This window comes from Corvus kubaryi, unplaced genomic scaffold, assembly GCF_017639235.1.
Source record: "Corvus kubaryi isolate FWS band 111438036 unplaced genomic scaffold, C.kubaryi_AGA036_p1.0 66, whole genome shotgun sequence".
Lineage (NCBI taxonomy): Eukaryota > Metazoa > Chordata > Aves > Passeriformes > Corvidae > Corvus > Corvus kubaryi.
This window is the reverse complement of record NW_024582054.1, coordinates 23530788-23551102: the sequence shown is the minus strand read 5'-3', so window position 1 is coordinate 23551102 and position 20315 is coordinate 23530788. Positions and strand designations below refer to the sequence as shown.

The 20315-nt window shown below is 37.8% G+C and overlaps 1 long non-coding RNA gene across 1 annotated transcript in view; it reads left to right on the top strand.

Moving 5' to 3' along the window:
• Positions 1-10356: 10356 nt before the first annotated feature.
• The window catches only part of LOC121673929, a 57205-nt gene continuing 47246 nt past the window's right edge, over positions 10357-20315 (top strand). The window contains exon 1 of the long non-coding RNA XR_006019362.1: positions 10357-11662. This is a non-coding gene — a long non-coding RNA (uncharacterized LOC121673929). The remainder of the gene's footprint in view (positions 11663-20315) is intronic.

Sequence of the window (20315 nt, the reverse complement as noted above, 5' to 3'; positions counted from 1 at the left end):
TTATATAAACTAAGACTGGCCTTAAATGTAAGTCAGGGAAGTAATCTTTCTATGAATGTGAAATGTTTATCCTACAATTATGAAGTGAGACTGAGAAAATTTGCTAGATGAGGGAAGTGGACATTTCACTTACAGAATCAAGATTTGAATTCCTTTAAAAACAGAGACAAAATCTGAAACATAAAATTTAACAGTATAAAACCTGAAAAAAAATGTGAAGGATTTAGGTGCATGCATATCATAAAACTCCCTCAGTACCACTAACTCAGCTGTATTGATGACACGTATTGACTCATATTCTGCTTTCAGCAACACTTGTGTAAATCCAGGGTACTGCAACTTCAGTCACTTCGGAGCAATTGCTCTTGATTTACACTCCTGTAACTGACAGCGTTTGACCCTTAGACTATACATATATCTTAAATTATGCATTTAGCTTCCTGAGCCACAACTGAACAATAAGGCAGTGTATATATCATCTGGTATGTACCATACATCAGTTTAATGTGGACATTTTAGTTCTGCATTTCTTCTACTCTTGTGCTGCCATTCTCATACTTGAAAGAGTATTAAATTTTATGCATGTATACATATACACACACACACATAGGCACTTTTAAAAAATTTGTGTGATTCTTAGATCATGTATGGCTCCAGAATGCTGTGCAGTTCTCTCATCTTTCCTAAACAATGTGTGCAAAAAAATGGTTAAGAACTGCATGACTCTTTAAATTGATCTTAATTAGCACTCTATAAGTGATCAGAACCAATCTTACTGTTCACAAGGATATTCCTCTCCTAGTTCCTATCTCCAAACAGGGACACGGTTGCTCACTGAACACATGAACATGTCTCAGTACAGGTTTACTGAGATGAGGAAGAAGAACAGAGGCGTCCTGGGTCCTCTGTTGGTTTTGGCCATATTTATGAAGCAATTTCTCCCTTTATATGGTGGGGTCATACCTGTGAATCTCTTCTTTTCCCAGGGTAGGTCTGGCTGAATTTCACAATATCAGCCTTATCTTGCCAATGCTCTGCCTAGTGCCAGCTTGCACAATGATTATGCTGCAATCACACTCCCAGAAACTTCTGCTGAAAACAAAAGGTGCTTCCAGAAATACCTTGAGAGACAATTAGCACATCAACTTAGGTGCCCTGCTTTAGCTTCCTCTGAAGACAACTCCTCCTGAACAGCTCCAAAACACAATGACCCCAAATAATTATTCTGTCCTATACTCACTCTTTATACAATGAGAACATCGTAGCCACAGTGAAGATGAGGCCAAGAGCAGAAAAATTATGTACACATCTTTGGAAACTTAGGAATGATCTTAAGCTTTTGGCTTCTTTTTTCTCTCAGTAATATAGAGCACTTCATTCTAGTAACACTTCACATTTCCACAGACTTCTTTCTAAAGAGACTAAACCTGCAGGGCTTGTGTCATTTCTGTGGTTCCTACAGGCTTCCAAGAGGCAGATATACTCTGCAAAAAAATTAAAAGAAGCAGGCATATTTTAAAATTGGATCACTAAGACATGAAAATAGGAATTAATTTTATTTGTAGGCAAAATCAGAAGGAAAAGAGAAGAAAGTTTAACAGAAAAGCAATAAAGTTTTGGACAGTTCACAAGGTCTAGCAGCCTGTGGGCCAAACAATAAGCAATTTGTTGAGGAAGAGAGAATAAAGACATTCTTTCAGGCTGGCCGGCTGGCATGGTGAGCTGCCCATTGTGCTGCTGGCTGCGAGACCTGGGATTAGGGAGCAACTCAGGTTCCCAGGCTTGGCACCAATGGAAACTCAACTTTATGTATTTAGTCTTTGAACAGAAGAAGAGGTCACAGTTCAGTACCATTTGAGAGCTGATATACCAAACAGCACTAGTACTGGCTCCAGAGGATGAATGTTCATCTGCCCATTTGGTCAAAGGTGAGCTGCCCTAATAATGCCTCTAGCAAGGTAGAAAAGATAAAAAAGCTTGGAAAGCATAGTTGGAATGGGGGAGGGACACTCTTTCAACTGATAGACTGTAGTGAAAAGGCAAAATACAGTCATAACAACAATCTGCTCTGTGAAAGTCGCTCAATGGGTTAGAATCAAATAATACAGTATATAAATAGATACATTAAAAATATTCTTGTTATTCATGCGATTTTTTAAAATCAGATGTATTTCTGCATTAAGAAAAGCAAAGGTAGAGAAACAAAGGGTGGTTCTTTGCTATACTAAAGCATGGGTTTTTTCAAAATAAAAAAAAAAAAGGCAGAAAAGCTGGAACGGAGTAATAAAATCCAAATAGTTATAAATAAAGTATATATTGCAAGGTTCATCACACCAAATGTATTCCTCAAGAGTCAATAAGTGGGAAAAACTAAACTACATTAGCACCCCTAATGTCCAGAAATTATTACACTCTGATGACTATGAGGAGCACTAACTTAGGAACTGACATTCTCTCTGGATAGGCATTTGTTGTAGATATTCCAAAAGAGGAAAACCCCATTTTCTGAAATGGTAGGTAACCCTTGTCAGGGGAACTCAAATAATCAGACCTTTTTTGACTACCCCAGTTAATTGAAATACTTACTGGAAATGCAGAGCGAATAATAGCAAAAATTTTATATTGATAACAGACAACTTCGTAGAAGAATTAAGTTCTTTGCTGATACTGTTCCTGTTCCTGTTTTGGTAATTTTATGCAGATCTAGGGGAAATTTTAATAAATTAGTGATCCAATCTCATGGTTATATTTAAAAATTAATTTTCTTGAGTCATGTGCACTAGAATTCTACACTTAATGTTTTTTTCACTTCCTGAAAATATCCACAGGATTGAGTTTTTCCAGAATACATATTTCAGAAAGAAATGTTGATGCTTGCATGTGTGAATGTGAAATTTAGAAGATCTAAAAATTTAGAAGATCTAGAAAGAAATGTCGATGCTTGCATGTGTGAATGTGAAATTTAGATCTAGAAAAAATCCCCAAATAAGTGATCAACAACCAACAGCTGCACCACTTGAATGTTCAGGCTCACTCTGAAAAGAATAAGGAAGACAAAAGTGCCGTTAAGCATACAGGAAGCCTTGCACATTTTTCCCTAATGAATACATTGGAGATAAATGAGTCTGTTTATGAGCATCTAGTGGACAGAAGAAGTATCTAAATTTGTCATCCTCTCTGGGGTATGAACTGAGTCAGGATAGCAAAATCTGGCCTTAGGAGAATTGCTCATTAAAGGCATTAAGTCCAGTTCTACCTTCTTAAGATAAACAGTAAATTTCAGAGTCAGGTTTTCCTGGTAAGAAGCTTTCAGGAGCAGCAATTTAAAAACTCTCCAAAGCACAACACTGCATGAGGGCTTGTGATTCACTCCACCTTTTGATTTTACATTAATCTCTTCTGTTTGATATTTTTCTCTTCTTCACAGACAGAGAAAAGAAATAGTCTTTTATAGAATGAGACCACAGGGTAACCAGGCTGAAGAATTATAACAACAGACATTATGAAAATCTGTAATTATTGGTTTGAGATTCCAGCACAAGAGAGAATGACACTTTGGGTTTCGGTTCTTCAGCTTCTGCTGATGTAAACTAAGCCCCAGGTCCAGCCCAGAAGTGGAAGATAGCACAGCACAGGAGTCATAGGACCTGCCCTCAGCAGAGTATTTCTGCATTTGCTTCTGAACAGTGATCTCTGCAAACTGCTCGACCTCAAATTCTTGCTGTGAGTTTTCCAGAGAGTTGAAATTGGGAGAGTTTCTTAAGACAACTGAATGCTAAGCCTTCTTGCCAGTAGAAAAGCTGGAGAGAGGAAGGATGCTCCCTCAGTTTTGGTGGGACTCTTACCCCTGGTGTCAAAGAACCACCAAATTCTCCTCACAAGGAACCCAGTGACAAATGGCATGAAGAGTCAGTGGCATGGCCAGTGATGGCCAGAGGTGACATGCCTTAGAAAATTTGTGTCCAATGAGGTCATGGAGCTTGCTGTGTAGTGTACTGTTGATTCACGTCTATCCTAAATTAAACAGCGTCAGTCCTTGGCTTGAAAGTTTCTGTGCAGTAGATACCACATCCTCCTTTAGGTTTTCTCTGTATGTGCCGGCAAGGGAAAGAGGGAATACTACCTCTGCTGTGTCTGAGCATTGCTGTCAGAGTAATATGAAACAGCAGCAATTAATCATCTACTTTGGGAGCGTAGTTCAGATTAACTTTATGAGGAACTTGAATGGGAGCTTGAAATTCTGAAAAAACCTTCAAGCCATCTAATCTGAGAGAACAAATCATCTACTAATGCCTTTTTTTTTTTTTTCAGTATAGATTAACTTTATGTATAGAGCTTAGAAAGGGGTTTTCCATATCTTTCTTTTTTGGTCTTGTTGTGCTTTCATCTTTGCTGCAATTCTGCTCCCCTCCAGTGTCAGTTCTCACACATCTCTCATCTGTGCATTTTGATGCATGCCTGTCCTATGACTGCTGTCACCTGCATGTGCCTGGTATAGGCCCCACATCACACCCCTCCCCTTTTCTCTTGCTGCCTCTGTCTCTTTCTCAGACCACAGGGGCCACACGATCACCACTTTCTCAGTGTGGCATTTCCTTCTGTGCGTTGCTCTCGCGTGTTGTTTATCTCTCAGAAGGATTGCAGCTATAGATAGCATCAGTGGAACTGTATCTGTCTAGGAGCAGATGTCTACCTCTGCCCTATCATCTTAATTGCCCTGCTGTGGCTCACCTTCCAGAAGCCTTTTTTTTCTCCTGTCTTACTTTTTTTCCCCCCTCCAATTTTGCAAATGATTAGTTCAAAACCAGCAGGACTCAGGTTATAGTCATAGGACTTAGCTGGGCATATTTAATCTTTTAAGGAGAGAGAATGCCTTTGGTTCCTAACCTACTGGACAGTATTTTCTAAGGTCGTTGAAGTTTTGTCTTACATTTTCATTTTATAGTGAATTAGGTAAACATTACTGAAAGAGAAACTAGAGAAGTAGGAAATTATTATAAAAGTATCAGTCAAAACCAAAGTGTTACAATCTGGACTAGGAGGATAAGCAACTAATGTAAATAACTATATATGACAGAGACATACTCTTACCTGTTTCTAGGGTGTTGATAATTTAGAGTTTGATTTTTTTTTGAGAGAGAGAAAATTGAATCACTCAGCATTTCAGAAGATTCTTCTATGTAAAAAAATTGAAAGGTATTCATTTGGCAAATTATACCTTTCAGTCATTCTAGTTTCACATTGATCAACAGTAAAATATGGATTTGTATTAGTTTGGGACTAAAATTTATATTATGGGAAAGTAAAAAAAAAATGAGCTGGCAAATGATTTATCCATTTTCCATTGTAACTACTTTAGACATTTTTTAGAGGGCTGAAAAAAGTGTTTGTATCAGAAAGCCATGCTTCAATTATCTGTGTTTGCCATGTGACAGAGATAGGTTTGAAAAGTATCCAGGCTTCAGTTAGCTCAGACTTAGCCTGAAGTTCACAATAAAATTTGAATCAAGTTTCCTTTCAGTCTTTGAAATCATGCTGTGGAAAGGGTTTAGTATTCTCATCCAAAAATATTTGGTCCTTTTGATGAAGTAACACAAATACAGTATTTTAGCAGGTGCATACACAACAACATACACATTCACTGTCAGTGATAAATTAAAATTAATCAACTATTACCATGCTAGTATATAAACTACTACAATTATTTCCAATCACAGGCAATACAAATCAACAGAAAAGTAGCACTCTGATGCACCAAGCTAGAAGAACTTTTATTTTAAGTACTTATGTGCATATAAACCATAATTGTATCTCCCACCCTGTCTCCTTTTTTTCATAGGAAGGACTTTCCAATGCAGGATGGGAATATCCTGTACCCAGCATCGGGAATGTGCCTGTCACAAGACATCTAACTTCTATCAGAGCTATTTACAGAAATTTTGGAAAAGTTAAATTAATTTTTTCATTCCTTACCCACTTCCCACCCCATTCCCCTTGCTCCTGCCCCATGACAATTATGCTCTCTTTTGCTGCATTTAATGTCTTCTTAAGATATCTCCTCACTTCTTCAGTATCTTGAGAAAAGCTGAAGCTCTTTGTGCTCTATTTCAGGCACTGCACTAATACAAGTTTCAAAATAAGTCAAATTCAGTGCAGAATCTTCATCTGGATTTTTTTTTCCTTTACTCTTTCACCTCAGCTTTTTCAAACAGATTAAATTTAGTCCAGAATTGCCCTTGCAAAGACAGTATCTTTTTACACATCATAATCATTTCCGAAGTGTCAGCAAAACAAGGATTTTTTTACAACAGCAGCAGCAACAGCAAAATCGTACAGTTTTGGGAGGTGAGGTTCAATCTCTCTTGGTATTTCATCAGAGCTGTTAATTAAATTTCACTTGATAATATTTACCGCAGGTCATGTTGAACCCTCCGCCCTCCCCGTTACAGATATACACACACATACAGACACAAAAAAGTCAGACCTCAGGAAAGAAAGTGAAGCTTTTAAATCTATTTGCAATTGTAACAGTTCTACTTTCAGAGTCTTCATCTGATTTTCAGAATTCTTAGTGACAAAATAACAAAACAGAAAGATTTAATCAAGACAGCGTTACAATCAGGTAAATTTTTAGTAAATATAAATTATTGATATTTAGCAGTTAAAAATAAACTCATAAATTCAACAAAAAGCCCCAAGAATGAGCCCCACTTATTTTCCTCAGAAATATTGGTAAAATTACAAACTTAGATAAAACTGTGGGTCAGACAGATACCTCCCAGAGTCTCTCTGATCCTGGAGATAAATGTAGTTCTTCATCTGCCTTTCTCTTTAGCTTCAAAGATCTCTAGACAGTTATGCTTGATTTCAAGCAAGTGTCCCTTTTTCTGTATCGACATCCCTTTTATCTGACCACTGCAGCAGTACCAGAGGGTACCTACATTTCTGCAAGTTCCTTAAGACCTGAGCTAGCTTTCCATTAATGTCCATTATTTACAGGGACTATATTTATTTTGATATTTGAGTTCTAAAAGTTCTGGGAAGCCTAGATGTCTTTTCAGTTAGCTGCAACAAGAAATAACAGAAAGAAACAATTTTTGCTGCAAAATATTTGGGGTAAGGCGACCTGCTAAGCCTCCTGCTGCCTTGGGAGACAGACAACAGTCATAGACTGCTTCCTCAGCTCAACCACTGATATTCTGTGAGGTGTTTTGGACAAGTTACTAGACTTTTCTTTTGCTTCTATTATCCTTTGGAAAAGGATGTCAGTGATAAAACTTCTTTCCACCACATTTTTTTTTTTTTAAATCTTTCCTTATTAGATTTTTTAAAAGACTGATGCTGGCTTTTGTGTGTCAGCAGAACTAGGTTATACTAGGCTATACTTAGAATTTCTAGCCATTCTATAATCCTAGTGATAAGAATAGTAAATATCTGAATGATTAATTGATGTGAAGAGGAATTTGGAGCTAATCTTAAGCCTCAAATGAATCCAAATTGTTTAGATGGCAGTAGTCCAGACATTCAGAGCCATATCTGAATTTCTTTCAAGTATGAAATGTTTGGGTAGTTCAAGCCCAAAGGACTTAATTATCTTCATGACTAAACTTGTAGTATCTCCATGGAATTGGAAATTCCTCCCTATTTATGCAGGCAAAATAGGGCTACATGTAAGAACAATGTGAATCAGGAGACTGGGATCAGGCCGCCATGTGTTCACTATCATGGGCCATAACTTAGGGAAAGTGAGCTGTAGAAGAAGCACCATTCAGGGAAGTGCTGCCCAACATCCCTTTCTGGTCATTTCTGCCTTAGCAGCCACCCAAAGTGGATCCATTTAGTCTCTCACTGTTATTCCCCACTGATAATAGCATTATGTGATTTGAATGTGGACAGAAGGTTCGTTCTTCACACCTCTTCCCAATTTTTCTTTTCCTGTTTCTGGTGTGACAATAAATTTTGGCAGCATACAGTGCCAACTGAGCCAGTATCAGCATCCACTATTATTACGCTGAATACAGTATCTAGAACCACTGTTGTATGTGCACATTATGAGTTGCTCAGGCCTGTGCTTCTGATCTCACAATTCAGTGTGACAAAAAGGAAGAATTTTGGAAAACTCAATCTGTGCATCTAAAAGTGGGTAGAAGAAGCTGGGTAGCTGAGGAAGTGTTTCATAAGGCATAGGCACTATAAACTGACTCAGCATGAATGGATACTGACTATTCTCTGACAGAAAAAGGAAGAAGTGAATGCAAAGCTGCATGAAGTGCTCTAAGACCTTGTTCTGTACTGCACTGGCTGACCTCCTCAGACAACAAGGCACTGAGGCTTTAGAGATGAACCAGCTTTCTCAATCCCCGAGTTCACCTTACTGACCAACTCTGTAAAATTTCAGTCAATTGTAGTGATTTCTGCAGATGAAGTCTGTCCATTTGGTGACTCTCAATGGGATAACATAAAAAAAAGTTTAACATAAAAAACTTTGCCTTCCACGTGTGCTAGAGAGTTATTTCTCTTCCCACTTTTTTAACTGTTATGTTTTTTTTTTTTCTATTTCGTCTTGTGTTGCCCCTGTAACATCTACAGTGTATACACACTTTTACTGGAGCCCCCGTACAATCCTTGCAGACTGCATTTAGAAGAAGACACTGGTATTGCACAGACCTTTCCCTGAATATAGCAACTGAATTTTGAAGTATTTGTTGGTCCAGCTTTAAAACAACCCCATACATAGAAGAGCACTTTTGAAGATGGCTACACTGTTCTATTACCTGTTTGTTCTGTGGGGACGACCTACTGTTCTCAAAAGCATCAAATTGGCTCTTCATATCAAGTCTATCATTAGCAATGTTTTTCATGAATTTATGGCAAGAAATTATGGAAATACCATTGTTTTCTGCATAGACTTGAAAAAAAAATTGTTTTCAAAAGGGTATTCTTTTCAATATTTCATAAGAACATGTTGATTTTAATGATTTCTTAAGGGAAATATTTCAGTGATTTAAAATCAAAATAAAATAATTAATTTCTGCTTTTGTCTTCCAAATTTATTCTTCTAACATTTGTATTTTATTTTGTATTAAAATTTTACATCATATATATATTTAATATTTCAAACTGATCAGTGAAAAATTTTTTTACTCTACTGAAGCAATTTAACGGTATCAAAACAAATGTATTGTTCCACTTGTTGGAAATAAATACTTTTGAAGTTCTCCCCTGTTGCTCTGTGAATGTGGAGTTCTACATTTTGTCCTAGATAGGCACAAAGGGAAAACTCGAAAAGTCAGGATTCACTCTACCATTCCTAGGATGAAAACTGGCTGTTTTCAGAAGAAAAATGGGCAAAAGAAATACCACAGGAAAAAAAAAGAAGCAACACCTCTTCATGTTGCCTTAGACAACTCACTGGCCTTTGACAATTTACCATACTGTCCAGCTCTGTCCCTTCAGTACTAAGGCTGCTCCTCATTTTTTTGTGTTTTTCATGAGCCATACACCTAACCATAAGAGAGCATTAAATTTTAAGAGTTGCTCAAATACATTTTTTCCACTAACCAAGTCATTTTGCAAAACAAACATCAGTCAAAAAAGTTAGGACATTCTTTATGAGAGGTGACATGTTTGAGAGAGAATAAAGTAAAATGTTATTTACCCACTGAATGATGGAGTCATGGCCATCAGCATTACACAGAAACATTTGTGAATTATACGAGTATCTCAACTTTAGAAAAAGAAAGATAGAGAGAAAAAAATAAATTACTTGGCCTGTCATTAGGGAAGCTCTAGCAATAGCAGCAGGGAAGAGGGTAAAGAATCCAAAAAATAAAAGACAGAGAAAAGGATAAAATCTGATTAATGGAGTTTGTAGATTGGAAAGCCTATCTGTGGTTCATTTAAACATGAATACCTAATGCAAGGCTAGGCAATCCCTTATAGCACTGACTTCTAGAAACTGTAAAAAAAGATCATGCTTTAGTCCTGCTATTATTTTGCCTTGATGATAGGAGAATATGAATGCTGTTTGAAAGATAGTACCATTTCTTTGATACATCAAAAAGCACTCTGCAGTAGACTACTACTTTAGTGGGACACTTATAGTCAAAACCAGTATTTGACTATGTTCCTAATGTCATATTACAATGACAGACGCTCAAGGTATATCAATTTAATCTTAGTTCAAAAAAATCTTTTAGTTCTGCTGTAGAGAAGTCAAAATGGACTTTTATAGTTTTTCAGCTTGAAATTGGACAACGAACAACTTTTATAGTAAAAATGAAATGCAGAATATGGCTGAAAGGGTAATCATATTAGGATTTAAAAAATAAAGCACTTGCTATTTATTTGGCCTAAAGTTTCCAAATAGGAAACTATGCTAACAAGAATGAGATTACACAATTAAAAATCAAGTCTTCTCACTACTAAAAGCGAGTGGCTCTTCATTTCTTGTTCACTTGTTTTATAATGTTTAAGGATAATGGATGCTTTGAAATGAATCCTGATATACCTCGATGGAAATGAGAACTAGGCTCACTTCGTAGATGTTTGACTTAACAGTTTTGTATATGGCTCAATATAATGTGAATAAATTTTGAGTCAGCTTGTACTTTTTAAAACTTCATCAGTGTAATATTTTGTGTTAAAAAAAAAAAAAAAAGAAAAAAAGAAAGTGTTCATTTGTAGAATTACAACATGTAAAAAGTTCTTACAAAGGATAGGTGTTACCAGCCTCTGGTTTCACCAGATTGTAAAATGAATCGGTGGAGTGAGTCACACATTTCAGTCACAGTACCTGGCAGCCAATTCATTACTCACAAAGAGATACAGAAATGGAGTGTATGTACACTCATCACCAATAAAACATTTAACAGGTTTTCTTGACTTTAAAAAAAAATTCCATGTCTAGATATAACCCAGCTCAAGATTCAACTATGTAATTTAAACGACTGGCCCTAGAGATCAAAAAACACATACTGCAGATAATGTAGGTTCTCTCTGCATGTGTACAGCCTTTTCTAGGTAGCATTGTAACTGTATGCAAAGACAAAAGGTGTGAAATCATATAACTTCAGAAAGCAGGTTTCTTTTCCTGTCAAACACTGCACTTGGAGGCTTCTTGTTGTTCAATTTTTACAATATTTGCTATGTTTGATTGGGAAGCCTCATCCCAGGAGGAAAACTGCCTTCCAGCTTCCTCTTTTTCAGATCTATTGGGACCTCTTAGTGGTGGCAACAGTGACCAAAAACCCCCAAGCCCTAGCGATTCACAAGTCTGTACAATTTCTCATTTTTCCTTTCCTGTCATGGTTACAATAATGAAATTCTATGGAGTATTGTGGAAGTAAACTATCCAACTCTTTGGTTTGCTTAAGAGGTAGTTTGTGGTCGGGTATCAAACAGACGTGTCGAATTACCTAACTTTAATTTCAAGTAATTGGTGAACAGAATTACCCTCAGGGTTGAGGGAATTATAAACAACGCAGCTCCTGGTAATTTTCTCCCTTCTGGATAGAGCCAAGTGGAAATTGCTGCTAGTGGGTATGTTACAGCTGCTTGTGACATTCTGAGAAGGTGGATATTTGCAAATAATACAGTTCATTTGACCCTCGCTGCTTGGCAATGAAAGAAAAACTATCTGAAGTACTTTCTTGGGGTTTTGGTAAGCACTATCCTTCTTTCCTGTGATTTCTGCAATAATCATTTAAGTGCTGGCAATAATTTGAGACAATTTCTTTTGAATAAGTTTTCATATGCACAGCATTAGTCTAATAAAAAGGACAATCCAGACTTGACCTCAAATGCTGCTCTTTAACTAACATTATGTCTGCAAAAGAAACATAAATCTTATACTGATTAGGCAGAAAAAGAAATAATAATATGCATGATATGCCCTGTATGCATTTTGTTTATCCTAATTGCTATGAAGGGGGCGATGTGGAAGAATTCATGGGATTTTCACTTCCCAAAAGATTTTCTGTTGTCAATTCAAAGGACCTGATTCTGGTATCACTTACACTGTATTTCCTTGACTTGAACGGGTTTAATTTCTTTTTATGTAGGAAATGTCAACATACTCTCTTCATGTTATTCTATTCTGGACTCTCAAAATCAAGAAGTGAGGATAAATTCAAATCAGTTTGAGATAAATACCTGAGCTCAAGTGGTCTCTTTCAGACTTGATTGGCATTAAGTGGGAACCCAGCAGGTCTGTCAAAGCCTTTCTTAATATAAACCAGTCAGATTATTTGGGATGTCTCCATCTCTACACTTCATGTGTTGCTCTGTTTCCTCTGTTTGTTCTGATCACTGCTGAGACTGATGGGATTTTTGTTGCTTTTATACCAAACTGAACAGCCTATCCACCAGGCCACCTGTCCCCTTAATGAACTTTATGAAACAGTCTGTTGACCACAAAACTAACCACCAGTTGCTGAGTCAGGCTCATATGCAGAAGCAGAGGAATGATGGCCACACAATTTTTAAGTCCATGTTTAGAAAGTTAATGTTTCTGGACTGCTATAGCACTTAACAACATGCATATGGTATACATTCAAACCCTCAAACTGAAAACCTTGAAAAGCACACTGCAGACACACAAGCCAAAGCCTGATGACTAAGAATTCAGCAAGCACCAGTCAGAACATTGTGACTATGAGGCCACACAGCCCATAGTTAAAGACAGTAGGGCTGAGGTTCCCCATGGTCCGACACTGCACTCCTGAGGAGAGCAGAAGAAAAAGTGACATAGTCCACTGTAGGTGAGTTAAAAAAGGCTTTCAGCATATTAGTATATTATTGATAAAGGTGACAGTTGGTCAAAACTTGTAGATCCCAGATTTTGTGGAACAGCTAAGTATACCAGTGCTCAAAAGAAAAAAAAGCTTTAGGAAGAACAAAATTTTCAGTAGACTCTACTTAATATTGCTGCGACTTTTACATGGTGAATTGCTGTTGTTTGTAAGATGAAACAATACACTAGGGGAAAAAAATAGGGGTTTAATTTTATGTTCTATATCTCTTTTCAAGGCTATTGTTAAGGGACAAAGGAAACCAAGAACCATATTGCAAGGCATTGTGTGGCTGTGCCTTGAAATTTTTATTTCAAATAAAAATTGAATTTGAACTCTTCTAATACAAGAGATGAAAGGCATTACTGTGTTGACTTCTACATCAACTGCTGTAGTAATGAAGAGCGGCAATCCAGGCTCTCTCACTGAACAAAGATTTGGTTTTGCATGACAAGCGAGGGAGAAATCAGATATGAGATTTTTTTACTTTCTGGTGCCACAGGACATTCAGTGTCTTACTAGTTCAGCAGGTTTTAGTCTCAATTGCTTGTCAGGGCCTGTACACTGCCTCCATTTTGTTTGGTAACTGTTCATAATTTAACCAGGGATTGTTCTCTTTTATTTGCAAATGGTCTCTGCCTTCCTCAGTTTAGAGTGCCAGCCATAAGTGTCTATGAGAGTGTTTGCTAATGCTTAGTTATTCTTATGGACAAATATTTCTGTGCTTGCAAGATAGGTAGTTCTAGATAGACAGAAATATTTGTCCATAAGGACAGTGATATTTGTGGGAGTTTTGTGGGGATGTCTCTAAGGAAAGCCAAAAATATCCCATGGTCAGTTTCTGTGGGTTTCAGATCGCATGTGAGAGGCTGAGAGTCAAGTCTTGGGCCTGCACATCTTGTTTTATTCCAGTTGAGATCAACGGGCAGATAGAGATTTGGCCCCAGGTGTTTTGAGCCTTTCCTTCCTTTTTAACTAGAGCTCACCTTATCACCCCCAAACTGTTTCAAACTCATCAGCTTTCAACTGTGGGAAACACTGAACAACTGAGTGAAGCCCTGTCTGTTTATGGGAAGCTGCTGCTGTGAGTGTCTGTCCGCACCAGTTACACCTCAGCCCCACTTCCTTCTGGCAGTACCCGTTAGCAGCACATGGCCCTCAGCAAACCTGCCCCATCAAAACCTCTTGATAGGTGCAGGATAGCATTTCAGCTGAAGTGCCTGGGCTTTGACATTTCTTTTTCAGCTGGTAAAAGCTCTCTTTGGATCTTTCAGTTATTTGATTTTTCTTTTCCTTTATTTATTTACTACTGAGCTATCCATGAGCAACTGGAGGAGACAAAACTCATTCTCTGGGATTTTCAAACTTCGAGAAAGCTATAAGACAGGAGGTTCTGCAAGCTGAAGTATTTCCTTTTTATTTTTTTCTATTTTATTACTCATTTACTATTTAATGTTAAAACTTCTTACATATAAAATCTTAGTTCCAGTGGCATATTTTCTCCAAACACTAATTCATTCATGTTTGTGGTATAGCTTAAGACTAAGTGAAGAACTTTCAGTTTTCTCTTCTTTTCCTTTAATTTCTTGATAATACAGAAGCAACATCACCAACATACTTTGTTCCTTCTTTTCATACTCCTTGCACTGATGAAATAAAGCACGCTAAAAATGTGTAAAGCCTCTAAAATGTAGGAGTGGCTTAAAAAGTGAGATATGTTTCTTTGTTTACAGTGATTTTAGAGTTTATATTCATCAAAATTTCAAGCTCTATTTGTTCAATGCATGCTAAAAACATTTTATTCTGTACTGAGATCTAAAATGCTCCTGAAAGCACTTGAGTCCAGTAGTTATGAATGTAAAACAATAAAAAACTCACAGTGAAACTCTCACAACTATCAGCAGGTCTCTCAGGTTAATAAGCAGAAATTTTTCATCAAGACAGATTTAAAAAAAAAAAAAAAAGGCCAAGCAGTTTTATAGTTTATATTCTACATTACCATTTTTACAAAAAGATAACTAGTGTAACCTACTACATTTAATTTTTAATCAACATTAAAAAGTGAGTTTTAGTTTAATCCTGTTCTCTGGTTTAGCTCAGAAGTTTATACAGAAGTCTTAGGAGTGGCTATGTCTCCTGATTTCCCCAGATCTGGTCATTCTGATTTGATATTCAAGTTCTATAATTCTGTACAAGTCGTTTCTCCTGAAGTTTACAGTGATATTCTTTCATTGAGAAAACATCTTTTTCTCCTCCTTCTACTGTACCCATTTTAAGGCTAGTTAGAAAAAATTAGTGTTAAATAAAAAAAACACAGGGGCTATGTTAGCAGTGTCATAGAATCACTAAAGTTGGAAAAGACCTTTAGGATCATCAAATACAACCATTTACTTATCACTGCTAAGTCCACCACTAAACCATGTTTCCTAAGCACCACATCAACATGCCTTTTAAATACCCTCAGGGTTGGCTACTCAACCACTTTCCTGGGCAGCCAGTTCAAAGGCTAGACCACCCTTTCAGCAAACAAAATTTTCCTAATATTCAAAGTAAAACTCCCCTGGCACAATTTGATGTCATTTCAATTTGTCCTATAGCTCATTACCTAGGAGAAGAGACTGACATTCACCTGGCTACAACCTCCTTTCAGGCAGTTGTAGAGAGCAATAAGGTTCCCTCTGAACCTTCTTTTCTCCAGGCTGAACAACCCCAGCTCCCTCAACCACTCCTCATAAGAGCTTCTCCAAACCTTTAGATTCCCTTCTCTGGACATGCTCCAGCACCTCATTGTTTTTCTTGTCGTGAGGGGCCCAAAACTGAGCACAGAATTCCAGGTGCAGCCCCACCATTGCTGAGTATGATCACTGTCCTGGCTGTGCTGGACACACTATTTCTGATATAAGACAAGGTGCCATTGACCTTCTTGGCCACCCGGGCACACTGTCCAGGTAGACAACATTCATAGCCTTTCCCTCATCCACTAAGCAGGTCACCTTGTCACAGAAAAAATCAGGTTGTTAAAATAGGCATAGGACCTATCTGAAATCCATGCTGAATGGCCCTGATCACCTGGTTGTCCTGTATGTGCTGTGTGATGGCACTGAAGATGATCTGCTCCATCACCTTCCCTGGCACCAAGGTCAGGCTGACAGGCCTGTAGTTCACCAGATCCTCTTTCTGGCTCTTAATGTAGATGGGTGTCACATTTGCCAACTTCCAGCCAACTGGCACCTTCCTGGTAAGCCAGGACCAATGATAAATGATGGAAAATGGCTCTTTGACCACTTCTGTCAGCTCCCTCAGTACCCTTGGGTGGATCCCATCCAGCCCCATAGACTTGTGTATGTCTAGCTGGTGTAGCAGCTTGCTGACCAGTTCTCCTTGGATTATGGGAGCTCCTTTCTGCTCCGTGTCCTTGTCTTCCACACTTAAGGAGCTGAGTACCTGAGGATAACTCGTCTTCCTATTAAAGGTTGAAGGAAAGAAGGCATGAATTACCTGAGCCTTTTCCTCATCCTTTGTCACTATGTTTCTCCCTCCATCTGATAAAGGATAGAGATTTTCTTTATCCCTCCTTTTGGTGCTGAGGTATTTACAGAAATATTTTTATTGTCTTTTATGCCAATAGCCAGATTAAATTGACTCTTCTAATTTCCCCCCCGCACAACCTCACGTTATCCCTTTAGTTCTCCTGAGTGGCCTGCCCCTCCATTGAAAGGTCATAAACTCTCCTGTTTTCCCGAGCTCCAGCCAAAGCTCTCTGCTCAGCCAGGCTGATCACCCTGGACCAGGGAAGTTCAGAGAGGTAATAACCTCTCACCACTGGTTAGAGGCATTCATGCAGTGTAAACATGAGCATGTCCTCTGTCTGAGTCCCACCAAGTTAATAAAGGACATGAAGGGCAACAAAGAGCACTCATTTTGATCTGGCTGAGAACAAAACCACAGTATTATTTCTTTGCAGTCATAGCACAATATTTTTTTCTGTTCTTTCAGCCAGGAAGACAGCATTATGACTTTGTTGAGCCATGTTTAGTCATACACATTTTAGAAAAGGTAGGGTTTTTTCCTTTGATAAAGGTTTTTTCTGATTATGAGAGAACACAAACTCGGCTCTCCTTTAAGAATGTTTAATGTTCCAGCTCAGAAAGCAAGTTCAAAAAGAGCTCCAAAGGTGTTAAAACCCTACTGGATAACAATAAAGAAAACAAATTCTTATAGCACACAATAAAGCCAAGGCATTAAGAAAGACAGCAACACAGAAATATTGAGACTCACGTGATGCCAAATTATCAGCCACCCTCCTCTGTCCGTTCAACCAGAGACCAAATATCGTGGCTCTTCGTGAAAGGGGCCTGAATTAAAATATATACAACTCAATCCTCTGGAATATAATGCTTGAAACAAATATGACTAGGCAGAGAGAGGGTGCAGTAAGCAAACTGAAACATCAAAAAAAATTAAGAAGCTAAAACCAAAAAGTCCTTGACATATCACTAAAGGGTAAGAAACTCTCCACTATATAACAATTCTCTGTGCACAGAAACCTCACCTTCAACGATCTTTATAGTCTATATTGTGTATATTATTTACATCTGATCTTTCAGTTTAGTAAAACAAAAAAGCACCATCTGCCCAACCGCACTTTCCTTCCAGGAAATTGAAATGAGAACGGATGTTGTCTTTCGTGCTTATTTTCATTCTTTTTTTTCATGTTTAACTCTTTGTACAGTCAGCATACTCTCAAAATGAAATGTAAACCAACATATTCCTTAGCCACTCTTTCCCAATGCACACAGCAAAGGGAGAAGGAAAAAAAAAAAACACAGGCATAGAAACATCAAAAAAATCCAACCTGAAATAGATTTCCATGCACAGTTATCACAATTAGAAGATGCGGACATTCATTGCCTATGTTCCTTGGCAGCTGTTTTTTCTTATAAGGCATATTAGTCAAGCAGATAGAAAACAACAGCACAGGAGAATAGTCAATTAATCAAGGAGTTATCACTCCTTAGAACAAGATAAATCCTCTACCTTTGAGATTTCTGAAATGTTAGGGGTAACAGAAAGCCCCATCTTTCCTCCCATCCCCCAAATAAGCAGGGTTATGTGCTTGTGCTTATGTATTTAAGCATATATGTTAAAAAGGTGAAGAAGAAAGGCTTCCCGTTATATATTGATGTGTAGGTATGGCAGTATGGCAGTTCTCAGAAAATTCTTCAACATCTGCCTGTCCTTTTTTTTTTTTTTGTGTTGTTATTCCTTGTGTAGTTACAATTAAGGAGCAACGTGCCTATCAGGCATAAATAGTCAGGCTGCAATCATATGCTCCAGGGAATGTTGCTCTTCCCATATTCCTTTTACAGAAAGTATCTGTATACATGCAGTTTAATCCTCATGTTTGTCTGATCATCTGTGAGTGTCTACGAAGTAAGGAGGGAGGATGATGAATTGCCTCAAAGCTCCTCACCACTCTGGGGTGGACAGAGACTATTTTTGACACCCAGTTTACATGAGGATAGCCACAGATCTGCTCAAGCCTACAAAATAACTACAGCAGCTTACTATGAGCTGCTCCAGTGATTCACTACTGTCATGCTTTGAATTTACCTGAGTGTCACCCCCATGTTGGATATGATCCCTTCTTCACCAGATGTGAAGGTTTCCACCTCTGTGTGCCTATGCACTAAGCACACCTCCTAGTGGCTGCGGAATGGGAAGCCAGAGATGGCTCCAAGCACCATCACAGAGCTGCACTGAGTGAATGACAACTGTGAATCGATGGACTGCTCCTTCCCCTTGCCCTTCTGGGTTGTCTGCTTTGTTCTTGGCAGAAATATTAACTTATGATATATAATTACAGCCCAGGTTACCGTTCACAGTGTGCCCAGGGATTGGTTGCAATACTGAGAATGACCAACTACTAATTTTGGGGTTTTGTGAGAATTCTAATTGCAATCCCAAAAGGCTTTACACAAAATCCAAAAATTTCTTCTGGTAGCAGGAAAAGAGGACACTTTTGAGAAAATGGTCCACTGAGTAGTCTGGCTTGAAAAAGTTTTTTGTCAGTGCTTGCTTTGTTACAGCTATCCTGTATGACCCCAGATATTTCTTTGAGGTTTTTTTTGCCTAAATGGTGTAACACGGGTTCCAAAGAAAGACCTCAACAAACAAAAAGCAAAATGTATTAGTGCAGATATGAAAGCATACATCATAGCTTTACTGCTTCTAGTACCCATGCCAGACATATACCCACGTCTCAGTTTCTCTGAGGCATGGGTATATATCCTAAAATGCATTTTGAATCCTAAATCCTAGAAAAAAGTATTCGAAATAAATTAGGTGTTTAAGTACTTTTGAGATGGAGACTTCTAGACCTTTATTCTCCATGTCTAAAATACAGATAATAGATGCTCTTCCTTACCCAGATGGCCTAAGGATATTCATTAATCACATTAAGATTGTGAGGTGCTCAGCTACTATAAATAGAGGAGTTTCATGATCTTCAAAATGGTGGTTACCTAGGAGATATATAGATCAACATATCCCTACTTTGCTTTGCCATTCCTTGAGGATAGCATGGCCATGCTTTTTACTGATCTGCAACCTCCAGCTTTTACTGCTGCTCTGGCCAGTGCCAAAACCACAAGTAGAAGACATATAAGCTGTGTTTTCTAATTTGCTGACTTTCCCCCTCCTCTCTTTCCCATAAGTGTAGAAAGCCTCAACTCTCTGCATTATCAATTTGTAGGCTATAAAATGCCCTTCTGGAAATTTTACCTCTTTTTTTTTTTTTTTTTTTTAATTGGAGTAGTGCAAAGTAAAAAGCTTGTAAAGCTATCTAGTTCTATGCTGATCTTTAGCTCAATGATAAACAACTTTGCTCACTTAAATCAATTTTATATAAAAACAACAGTGAAGGCTGAGTGTTTTGCTTGTGGAGAACCTTTTTGATGGAGAAATTGTGCAGCAGAGGAAGCAGAGAATTGGGATGTACCACTGTACTGAGAATTGCTCAGCTCTATGATATAGACCCTGAGCTGCTAACAGATATCCTTCTTTAGCTACAAGACTGTGCTTTTGGAGTAAAGAAGATCACAACTCCATCTGTACTGTTGCTGTGATGTACTGAGTGGGAGTTGTGTACAGGACAGTGAGAACTGTGAAGTTCGAAAGTGGTCATGGATTTATTATAAAGAGAACTCTCGAGCTGTTTGGTGGTGGTTTTTTTTTTTTTTAACTTATCCTGAATGAAGCTTTTAAAATTTTTGATGTGCTCAGTTAACTATCTGAGAAATTGGTTTACTGCTTTTTTTTTTTTTTTACTTTTAGATACTAAGCAGAATCCCAAGAGCAAATATACCATGTAATGTGGCTTTTTTTATTTTCATGACAGTTTCTGGTTAGAAGTGGAAAACCTCTGGTAAGAATGACTTACAATATGAGATTTATATGCTAGCATCCCAAACTCAGATGCTACCTTTTGCAGGTTGACTATCACTGAGTTGGTAAACAAAGATA